This window comes from Equus caballus, chromosome 1 (genome assembly GCF_041296265.1).
Source record: "Equus caballus isolate H_3958 breed thoroughbred chromosome 1, TB-T2T, whole genome shotgun sequence".
Lineage (NCBI taxonomy): Eukaryota > Metazoa > Chordata > Mammalia > Perissodactyla > Equidae > Equus > Equus caballus.
This window is the reverse complement of record NC_091684.1, coordinates 81,852,017-81,864,346: the sequence shown is the minus strand read 5'-3', so window position 1 is coordinate 81,864,346 and position 12,330 is coordinate 81,852,017.

Sequence of the window (12,330 nt, the reverse complement as noted above, 5' to 3'; positions counted from 1 at the left end):
TGACTCAGATCAATGTATCTAGAGAAGAGTGTCTTTACCTTTTCCCCAATTTATTTTAATGGTGGTAAAATATACATGACACAAAATTTACTATCTTAACCATTTTTAAGTCTACAGTGCAGTGGCATTAAGCATATTCACCTTGTTGTGAAACCATCAACACTATTCATCTCTAGGACTTTTTCATCTTCCAAACTGAACGTCTGTACCCATTAAAAAATAACTTCTCACTTCTCCATCACACCAACCTTGGCAACCACCATTCTACTTTCTTTCTCTATGACTTTCACTACTCTAGTTACCTCGTGTAAGTGGAATCATACAGTATTTGTCTTTTTGTGATTGGCTTATTTCACTTGCCATAATGTTTTCAAGGTTCATCCATGTTGTAGCATGTGTCAGAATTTCCTTTTTTTTTTAAGGCTGAATAGTAATCCACTATATGTGTATCTATCTATCTATCTACCTATCATATTTCGCTTTATCCATATATCCTTCAATGGACTCTTGAGTTGCTTCCACATTTTGGCTATTGTGAATAGTACTCCTCTAAACAAGGGTGTACAAATACACTTTAAATGATTGAACTATATGTTATGTGAATTACATCTCAATAAAGCTGTTCAAAAAAGTGAATTGAATGATAACAATAGCACAAAGAATGGGAGGGGAAGAAATGGAAATGTACTATTAAGGTTCTTATAGACTTACGAGAACCTTATAGATGTATGCTAAAAACCATAAAGAAATCATTAAACCATTTCTTTAACAAAAGAAAACTAGTGGGAGTAAGCTAATAAGGGGAATAAAGTGAAATCATAAAAAATATTTAATTAATCCAAATCAAAGCTAAAAAAAGAGGAGCAAAGAATAGGTGGGAAAAATGGAACACAACTGGCAAGATGATAGATTTAAACCTGACCAAATCATTAATCACGTTAACTGTAAATGGATTAAATACCTCAATTAAAAAGAAGACAGCAAATTGTATCAAAAAGCAAGACTGACTGTATGCTGCCTAAATAAAACTCACTTTAAATGTAAATATACAAATAAATTAAAAGTATAAGAATGGAAAAAGATACTATTCTAACACCAATCAAAAGAAAGCTGGAGTAGCTAGAGTGGCTATTTTAATATAAAACAAAGTATATTTCAGCAGCAAATACTACCAGAGGTGAAGAAAGTCATTTAAAAATGAAAACAGGGGTCAATTTACCAAGAGGACATAACTATCCTAAATTTTTATGAATGTATAATAGGAGAACTTCAAAATACATGAAGCAGAAACTGGGAGAACTTCAAGGAGACATATACAAATCAACAATTATAGTCAGAGATTTCAATACTACTTTCTCAATAACTGATAAACTGTGTAGACAGAAAATCAACAAGGATATGGAAGATTTTGAACAACACTATCAATCAACTGGATCTACTCAAAACATGTAGAACACTTCTTCCAACAACAGCAGAATATATATTCTCTTCAATTGCACTCAAGACATTCACCAGGTTAGACTGTATTTGGGCCATAAATTGTGTCCATAAATTTAAAAGCATTTAAGTTATGTAAATTGTATTCTTTGACCACAATATATGAAATTAGAAATCAATAAAAAAAACTCTGGAAAGTCCTCAAATATTTTGAAACTGAATAACACACTTATAAATAAATCATGATCAAAAAGAAAAAGAAAACACTGCATAGTAAAATTTGTAGGAAGCCACTAAACGGTACCTAGGAGGAAATTTATAGCACTTTACAGTCGTGCATCACTTAATGATGGGGTACGTTCTGAGAAATGTGTCATTAGGTGATTTCGTCATTGTGTGATCAACATAGAGTGTACTTACACAAACCTAGGCAGTACGGCCTACTACACACCTAGACTATATGGTACTAACCTTATAGAACCACCATCGTATATGTGGTCCATCATCAACTGAAATATCATCATGTGGTGTGAGACTGCAGGTCTATTACAGAAAAGAAGGCCTCAAATTAATGGCAACAGCTTCTACCTTAAGAAATTAGAAAAAGAAGGACAAATTAAACCCAAGTCAAGTAAAAGAAAGAAAATAATAAAGATCAGAGCAGAAATCAATGAAATATAAAACAGAAATAAAATACAGAAAATTAAGAAATAAAAAGCTGATTCTTTGAGATTAATAAAATTGATAAATCTTATTTCAGACTTATTAGTAGAGAAGGAAAGAAGACACAAATTGCCAAGATCAGGATGAGAGAGATGTGAAATCATTACAGATTCTACAGATATTGAAAATACGGGAATACTTTAAACAACTTTATGCCAATAAATCCATGACTTATATGAAACGAGAAATTCCTTGAAAGATGCAAACTACCAAGGCTCACTCAAATGGAAATAATCTGAATAAGTCTACATTAAAGGAAAAAAAATTATTGCTAAAACCTTCTCACCAAGAAAACTCCAGGCCCACTTCACTGGTGATTCTTCCCACATTTAAGGAAGAAATAATACTAATTCTACAGATATTATATCCAGAAAATTGAAGTGTGACAGGAACCATTCAATTCATTCTATCAGGCCAACTTTATCCTGATACCAAAGCTGTATTAGAAAATAAGACTACAGGCCACTGTCCATTATGAACATAAAGGCAAAAATTCAAAAATTCAAAAATTCTTTTTCCTTTATTGCAAGTATTCTTAAGCTCTTCACTACATGACTTACAGAATGTGTATAAACTTCTATTTACTGAAATAACACTGTTCTCAACACAGCTTGCAAGTAGCGTTCTTAGAAAGCCCTTTATCACAAGTGTTCTTAAGCGCTTCAATACATGCAGTACAGAGTGGGGATGACTTCCATTCACTGACAGAGCACTGCTCTGAACACAGCTTGCAAGTAACATTCTTAGAAGCCTCTTTATTACAAGTCTTCTTAAACACTGCACTACATGAATTATGGATGTGAATCTCTTCTATTCACTGAAATAGCAGTATTTTCAACACAGCTGAGAATCACAGCTGTGATTCTCAACACAGCTAATAAAATTTTAGCAAGTTGAAGGCATCAATAAATAAAATATATCATGACCAAGTGGATTTATCTCAGGAATGGAAGGTTGATTTAACATTTGGACAACAATCAATGCAATTTATCATATTAACAAACTAAAAGAGAAAAAGTACAATCATTTCAATAAACGCAGAAAAAGTATTCGACAAAACCCAACATCTATTCCTGAGAAAGACTCTCAGAAAACTAGGAATAGAAAGGAACTTTCCTGGCCTGATAAAAGGCATCTAGGAAAAAACGTAGCTGAATGTTACAATTAACATTCATCCTTAATGCTGAAAGACTGAGTGTTTTCCCCTTATGATCCAAAGCAAAACAAGGTGTCTGCCTTTACCATTTCTTTTCAACACTGTACTGGAGGTTCTTGCCAAAGAAATTAGGCAAGAAAATGAAAAAAAAGTTATCCAGTTTAGAAAGGAAGAATTATAACTGTCTTTATTCACAGGTGACGTAATGGTTCATGTAGAAGGTTTGATGGATCCTACAAAACCTTATGAAACACTTAAAGAATATACTTCAGTAAGAAGGAAGTTTCAAAATCAGAAGGAAGGTCTCCAATAAAATAACATTCAGAAAAAAGTGCACTCAGCAATTTTTAAAATGACTAAGATTGAGAATTTAAAAAATAAGGTAGAACTAAAACATTCGACAATATAAGAAGTTAGCAGATGGGAGGAGAAGACATATTGGGTTAAAAAGTATTCTAAAGGTCTTGTATTGTCAGGGGAGAAGTTAAAAAATTAATTTTATACTTGTAAAGTCTAATATGCACATTAAAATGTAATGGCAGTTAATAAAAATAATAGAAATAGAAGGTGTAATTCTATACTGTCAGAGGACAAGGGAGCAGGGTGAATTAAGCCTGGATAAATATAAGGGCAAGTAGGAAAGAGGAAATAAAGAAAGAAAAAATACCATAAATTAAAAATGAAAAAATAGAATAGTAAAATAAGTCTAAATATATCAATATTTATAATAAACTTAATTTGGCTAATCTTATCAGTTAAAAAACAACTTTTCCCAAATTAGATTTTAAAACTCCAGCTATGTTCTCTTTACAGGAGCTTCACCTAAACCTAAAACCTAGAAGGAGGGTATAAATTAAAAATCAAAGCAATACTAACACTAGACTAAATATATTTTTAAGCCAGAAAGTGCTAATAGAAATAAAAAGTATAATTACTCAATAAGAAAAAGAAAATATTAATCAGAAAGATAAAACAATGAGAAAAAATGTATACATCAAAAATCATAGTATCAAAGGAATAAAATAGAATTGATTAAAATTTTCATAAAGATTGATAAATTTATATTAATAGTGGGAAATTTTCATATACCTCTGTCATAATTGAGGAATTAAGTTAATTGAGTAAGCTTAATAAAACATATATAGGAATAACCTTGTGTGAAACAAAGAGAAAAATAGTCATTATTTACAACCACTTGGGAAATGCATAAAGATTGAAATTTCAACAAATACCAATGAATCATTATCAGATAGATGATATTTTCTGACCACAATGGAAAACAATTAGCTCTTGATGGTTAAAAGGCAAAAAAAACTCAGGAAAGAAAAACGACAAAACCCAATAAACTAAAAAACACACCTCTAAAAATTTTACGGGTCAAAAGAAGTCATCATGACTTCAATTAAGAGAGAACCCTGAGCAACTCTCATGTCTGGGGTTCCATAGAAGAGGCTGGGCAAATGCAGCCAAGGCAGTCAGAGGAAAAGAAGAGGAGAGAGTATGGTGTCATAGAGGATGAGGTAGTGCTATTAAGGACATAATGACCTACGGTGTCACGTAAGAGAAAGACTGCAAAAGGGCCATTGGCTTTAGACCCAGAGGTCCTTAATGACTTGTGACCGGAGAAGCTGCAGTGGGAGTGGAGGCAGAGATTATTGAGGGATGGGTGGGAGGTGAGGAAACAGCTGGTCAGTCTGACGATCTACGTGCATGAATTTGCCTGTGAAGGAGAGGAGAAAGGATGAGAGTAACTGGAGAGATGTGGGATTGAGACAAGGTTTTACTTTTACTGCAAAAAGGAGCATTTTTCTGTTGATGTGGAGGCTGTAAAGAGGGGCCAGGGAAGGTGCACATCGTGATGTGGGTGAGCGAAGGAGGAAAGAAAGAGCACTGCGCCCTGTCCCAGAGCTGGCAGTCAAGAAATGGTTTAACGTGCTCTCTCGCCAGCTGGGAGGGCTATAAATGTCGTTTGGATGCCTTCCAGGAATGAGCCAAGGGACACAGATGGATTTCGTAAGGATGATAGAAGATAATTCTGTTATTGAGCAGGGTCACATGAAAGTGCACCGTGTGTGTGTGTGTGTGTGTGTGTGTGTAATAGTTGCCAGAGCGAAGGTTTTAAAGTGAAGTCATTTGCAAAAGGTGAGTGTGGGGGGAGGGGGAGTCAGAGAGGGAAAAACTTAAAACGTTTACCATGACCTTCAGTTCTAGCCTAGGAACAATAAGAAGGTATCATTAGCACAGTCTGCCTTTCTGGCTCCTTTTTTATTTCCATCTGTGGTGATTTCCCAGCATGACTTTCAACAGGCCCCAGTGAATTTTAGCACTGATCACCAGTATATTTGTACATAAAATATAACAATATAACTCTCTGCTCTCTTGAATACCATACTTCTGGAAGCAACTTCCTTATGCCTTCAGTTCTCTTTGGCTGGTGGGTTTTTTTGTTTTGCATTTATAGTTTCGTCAGTTTTTTTTTGTTACTCACCTTCTGCTTTGTCCATCTGTTAATGTTTTCCTTCCCCTACCTTGCTTTCTGATGTGACCAAGCCCTGTTCTCTATCAGGTGGGGAGGTGGTGTTTCTCATGGCTGCCGGAACACGTGGGAGATTGTGGTACCCATCTTCATCTAGGCCTCATGTGCCCCCTGCAGTGTGGGGCACCTGGCCAGTGTCTTCCCTCCCTCCAAGAATCTCTCAAGAGGAAGCAGTAAAGGAAACATGATGACATTCAGCTTACAAAGTACTCTGTGCACCTCTCATTAAAGATGCTGCATAAGTGGAAGCATTAGTAGTTCAGAATTAACCAGGCACCGGGGACGCCATTTAGACTACAGCTGGTACTTTGCATTGTAATGTACAAAAATTGCTGTCAGAGCCGAACTGGGGCTCGTTCATTGCATTTTACTTTGAACAAATGTGTGTGGGCCTGAGTGGGACAGGCTGCTGGGGACTCACCTTTCTGGGCATCCCTGTGAGGTAAATGGCACCATCCAGCTTCCAGGCATCTGGGTAAGATTGCCCTACAATTGATCAGCCTGCCCCATCATTGCAGGAATCTTCCTAAAATTTTGTTTCCAGAAGAGACAAAAAATGAACTGACACTAGGAGCCCACAATCTTGCTGCCTGCCCTTCTTGGCCTCAGAACACTGGCCGGTCGCCTACTGTATGCATGTCCCAATGTGCTTCACCAACTCGTTCAATGATGTTCAACATGCTGTTTTCCTTCAGTCTGAGCATTTCTCCAAGCCTTGCATATCTGTATTTCCCTGAAAATGTTTGGGGGAATCTGGCAATGCTATTTGAAGCGCACATTCCATTTCATTAACTGAGCTCCTAGAATGTGCCAGGGACTTTTCTAGGAATTAAGGAGCAAAGATGGAGTAGATGTCCACAGTTCAGTGGAGGAGACGGTTCTCAAGGCATTTCAATCAGAGATCTAAGAAAGGCATGGTGCAAAGTGCCCTGGGAATGTAGATGAAAGCTGACAAGATAGAACCATGGTAGAACAGGGGAGTCAGAGAAGGCTGTCTGGGTCTGGAAGGATGATTAGGAATTCATAAGGTAGGGGAAAAGCTGGGGGCGGGCATTCCAGGCAGAGGGAAAAACTGGGCAAAGATACAGAGACAGGAATACGCGCAGAGTTTGCAGAGAAGAGTAAGTATCCCACTTGGCAGGGCAAATGGAGGGATGGAGTGTGGGGCACCGATGGGAATTAACGCTAAAGGGGTGTTTAGTGCCCAGTTTGGAGTTCTTAGCTTATCAGTGGGTAAGTGGGGGAATAACCAATGGAAGCTGTGATGAGAGAAGACTGGAGAGAGTGAAACTGAAGGAACCAGGTACAGCTGCGGAGCTCCCGGCTCTCCTGTGGTGGGTGAGCCAGCAGGTCAGCAGGCATGGTCACCATGGAGTCCTCGCCACTTTCCATTAGGCCCGGTGTTTCTGAGAGCCCTTTCATTTTGGATCTCTCTGGGGGAGCTAAGGATGCTCAGGAGAACCTGATGGACTCAGCAGTCCTGCGGAGACCCTGCAGGACAACAACCAAGTTGGGGCTGGACAGCTGCCCTCATGTTCCTTAAATCCCTTGTTAACTGAGGATCTGGTGAGGGGTGGGGGATGTGAGTGACCACATCTACCAGGGTAAATGCCCTCTGGAGCCTGGGGATCACACAGCGTTCCTCAGCCCTCCACGCTGCAGGAGGGCACATGTTTCTCAACCAAGCACAGAGAGGACCACACAACTCACCATTGAGATAAAGATGCCTTTGGACTCAGAACCCTTCACAGACTTGTGATCCTGTCTCGTTAGGAAGCAAAAATGATTTCTGTTGCAGTTTAATCCCATTTCTTTCTTCCTCACTGAGGACAGAGAATGGTCGGCCACTTCCCAGAGAAATTGTGCTCATCATTTAATCTTAAAAGAGCCTTTAAAGAAATGGTACTGAATAAATTGCACATACTGTTTGCAGCCACATGCATTAACTTCTCTATTTGTCTCAACGTCTTGGCTCCTTTCTTTGAGATAAGCGTAAGGAACTCAGAGAGGCACATAAATTATCTGGCTGTTTTATTACTCTGGTTCTCATAACGGACTACATTGTGTGACCTGACCATATCTTTTTCAGGAAATTTATGTCGTGGAAATAATAATTCCTTCTAATAGAAACAAGCCATAACAGGGTGGGTTTATTAACAGAGTATTTATGGCTAATTAAGCTGCCAGAAGCACTCTTTCACTCTTGGGATGCCAGGGAGCAGATGCGCATGGGGAGACAGTGGGGGCATATCAGGAAGTAGAGGGTTTGAAGGCAGGAGACCCCGAGTTGGCTCGTGGCCTTGTCACCAACTACATTGTGATTATGCCCAAGACACTTCCTCTCCGCTGATAGCAATTTTGCCAACTGGAAAATGAAGGAGTTGAATTGGACGACCTTCATGCTCTGTGATTTGTGAATGTGAGGGTAGAGGAGAAGCCCGGTACTTGTACAAACCATGTGATATGAGTGAAAGATCACAGGCCGGTTAGCCCCTCCCTCTTGACATACCATTGAGACTTCAGCCGCCACTCACCAGTCGTAAAGGTGACAGATGGTTTAACCTAGCCCAGCAGCCAAATCCTAATGTAAAAATAAATTAGACAACCCAAAAAATCAGGTCCATTGTGTGTGTGTGTGTGTGTGTGTGTGAGCACCCATTTCTGTCCCTGACCACACTGAGAACACCATCAGGTGAAAGCACACAGCGTGACCTAACTAGAGGTCATCTGTTAGCAAGAAAGTGCTCATCATTCATCACCTCCCTTAAGTGTATTTGCTGCCACGCTGGGGAGACTAACAACAGTCTTCCTGCTCAGGAATCCTCTCTGTCTCCCAGTCTCAAAAGCCCAGACAAATGTGGTTGGGAAGAAATTATTCTCACAGTCAGAAATGTCACATCCTTCCTGACAAACATTTTAGCTCTTAGAAGTATGGTTCCACCCTGCCCCTTGCTGCGATGCTGGATAAATCCTGAGCCCAGGGACGTCAACTTCAGCTGACCTACCCTTCCCCACCCCATGCGTTTACCTGGAGAATTTGCTGCAGTCCTTGTTTTCTCAGCAAGTCTCCTGTGTTCAGAGATGGTCTGACTCCCCAGAAGCGCCTGAGGGTTCACGCTACCCCATCAGTTATGAGCAGACAGGGTTAAGTGCATGGCTGTTTAAACGAAATATACAAATGGTGTAAAGGCACGCCTGCCTCTGGTCACTAGAGCTTCACCATCACCTCGATGGTGCACTCCACATGCCAGCCACGGACAGATTGCTCTAGGTAATGGTAGAATTATTTAAGACCTGTTCCTGGCCCTGAAAGGGTTTGCTGCTTGAGAAACTTCCTCTTAGAGGGAAAAACAGCAATAGAATTAATAAGTGCTCTTAGTTCTGGGAAATGCTCCTTGACACGCTGAGAATAAGGACGAGGGAGTCTGCCTAGCAAGGCTGGTGGTAGGACGCCAGTTCCCACCATGTGGTCTCACTCAAATCCCTCAACTTCTCTCAATTCTCACATTTCCAATGGGAAAGCAGCAAATTCCATTACCCCAACATTCAAAGATCAGGCAACCATTTGGAAAAGTAGTGCGGTACTTACCCCTCCAGCTACCGACAAGCCAATTGCTAATTTCAACTGGATGGACATACAGCTGGCCTTTGGCTATCAAGACCCTCTCTTGATGACAAGGCTAGAAATAAATTCCAAATGTGCTTCTCATAGTTTTTTAATAACACTTTGAGGAGTAAAGTCAGAAGTGCTTTTTAAAAAGTCTGAAGACAATTGAGAGGTTAATAAATGACGTCCAGCTCTGCTCAGTAAATCTAAGGCAAAATCCCTCAGCAGGAAATAAAAGCACATGTGATTACAACCTAAGTAACTGGATGATTGGAGCTTATACATAGTCGTTGGGTGCTTAAAGGTTTTATGTTTTCCCGTCTGGTCCCTGTAATTAATGATAACAATAACAACAATGATACTACTAAATAGTTATCAGTGACCAAACCCTACCATTTATCAGGTATTATGCTAAACACTTTAGACATGGGACCTAATTTAATACTTTCAACAATATGAAATAGACACTAATTTCTCTAGAAAGATTCAGAGAAGTTAAATCACTTACTTAAGATAAAATAGTGGCAAGAATCAGAACTGTGAGTTGAACCCAGCTACCGGATCTCCACATCTGTGCTGCTTTGTGCTCCGTATCCAGGCATCCAGACCTGCTGCCCTGTGGGGAATGGCGGGCAATGATGAACCTATAAAGCCTGGTTTCCAAAAAAGCTAGAAATATACCCTTTCCTTGTTCTTTCAGCTAAAAATCTATTTAAAAGTTAATATACATCTCTACATCTTTATTTTTTATCATCTTTATATAAACCACACACCATACAATTCATCCATTTAAAGTGTACATTTAATGATTTAGTATTTTCATAGAGTTATGTAAGCATCATCACAATCTAATTTTAGAGCATTTTTGCTATCCCCACTTACTCTTCAGTTTTCTTCAAAGAGTTATGTAGTTTCAGCTTTTATGTTTAAGCTTACAATCATTTTGAGTGGATTTTTTAATATGATATCAAGTGGAGTCCCAGTTTCATTCTTTTTCATTGGATATCCAGTTGTCTGACCACCATCCCCCAGAGAAACTTTCTCTCCGTTAGCAGGCACTCCCAATCCTCTCTAACCCCCAAGTGCTGGACATCACTAATCTTTCTGTCTCCATAGATTTGCTTCTTCTGAACAATTTACGTAAATGAATCATAGATTACGTGGCCTTTTGTCAGTGCTTTCTTTCACTTAGATTAACGTTTTCAAGGCTCATTTATTTTGTAGCATCTATCAGTATTTCACTCCTCTTTTTTGCTAAACAATATTCCACTGTGTAGGCATATATATACCACATTTTATTTATTCATTGAACAGTTGATGGACATTGGAGTTGTTTCCACATTTTGACTATTAAGAATAGTCCTATTGTCAACATTCACCTACAAGCTTTTGTGTGGGTGTAAGCTTTTCTTTCTCTTGAGTATGTACCTAGGAGTAGTACTGCTGGATGATATGGTAACTCTATGTTTAACTGTTGAGGAATTGCCAAAATGTTTTTCAAAGTAGCTGTACCATTTTACATTCCCATCAACACGAAAGAGTTACAATTTCTCCACTTTCTCGCCAACACTGTTTATTGACTGTCTTTTTGATTATAGCTATTCTAGTTGATGTAAAGTGGTATCTCATTGCAGTTTTGATTTGCGGTTCCTTAGTGATTAATTATGTTGATCAGTTTTTTATGTGCTTATTGGCCATTTGTACATTTTCACTGGAGAAACGTCTTTTCAGATTCTTTGCCTATTTTTGATTGGTTTATTTATTTTCTGTTATCGATTTGTAAGAGCATGCTTTATATTTTGGATGTAAGCCCCTTATCAAATATATAGATTTGCAAATATTTTCTCTCATTCTGAGGTTGTCTTTTCACATTTTTTGGTCATGTCTGTTGAAGCACAGGGGTTTTTATTGTGATGAAGTCCAATTTATCTACTTTATCTTTTGTTGCTTGTGTTTTTGGTGTTGCATTTAAGATATCATTGCCTAATCCAAGGTTATGAAGACTTACTCTTCAGTTTTCTTCAAAGAGTTATGTAGTTTTAGCTTTTATGTTTAAGCTTACAATCATTTTGAGTGGATTTTTAAATATGATATCAAGTGGAGTCCCAGTTTCATTCTTTTTCACTGGATATCCAGTTGTCTGACCACCATGTTTGTAAAGACTTTTCTTTCTCTCACTGGCATCCTTGTTGAAAATCAATTGAGTTTACTTGTGGACTCAGTTTTCTTCCATTGATCTATATGTGTATCCTTATACTAGGAACATAGCGACTGGAGTACTGTGGCTTTGTAGTAAGCCTTGAAACCAGGAAATGTGAGTCCTTCAACTTTGTTTTTATTTTTCAAAATTATTTGGGCTTTTCGGGGCCACTTGCACTTCCGTATAAATTTTAGGATCAGTTAGTCAATTTCTGTGAAAAAGCCAGCTGGTGTTTTCATAGAGATTGCCTTAAATCTGCAGATAATTTGAGGAGGATTGCCATGTTAGCAATATTAAGTCCTCTAATCCATGAACATAGGATATTTTTCAATTTATTTCTTTCTTTCAATATTGTTTTGTAGTTTTCAATTTATAATACTTGCTTTTCTTTTGTTAAATTTATTACTAAGTATTTTATTTCCTTTGATGCTATTGTAAAAGAAATTGGTTTTTTAATTTACTCTTTTGTATTGCTTCTGTATATTGTATCCTGCAACTCTATTCGATTTGTCTATTAGATAGAAATTCTGTAGAATTTTGTATATGTAAGATAGTCATCTGCAAATGGAGATAGTTTCATTTCTTCCATTCTAATCTGGGAATCTTTAATTTTTTTCTTGATTAATTGTTTTGGCAAGAATCCAGTACAATGTTGAATAGAAGTGGTGAGA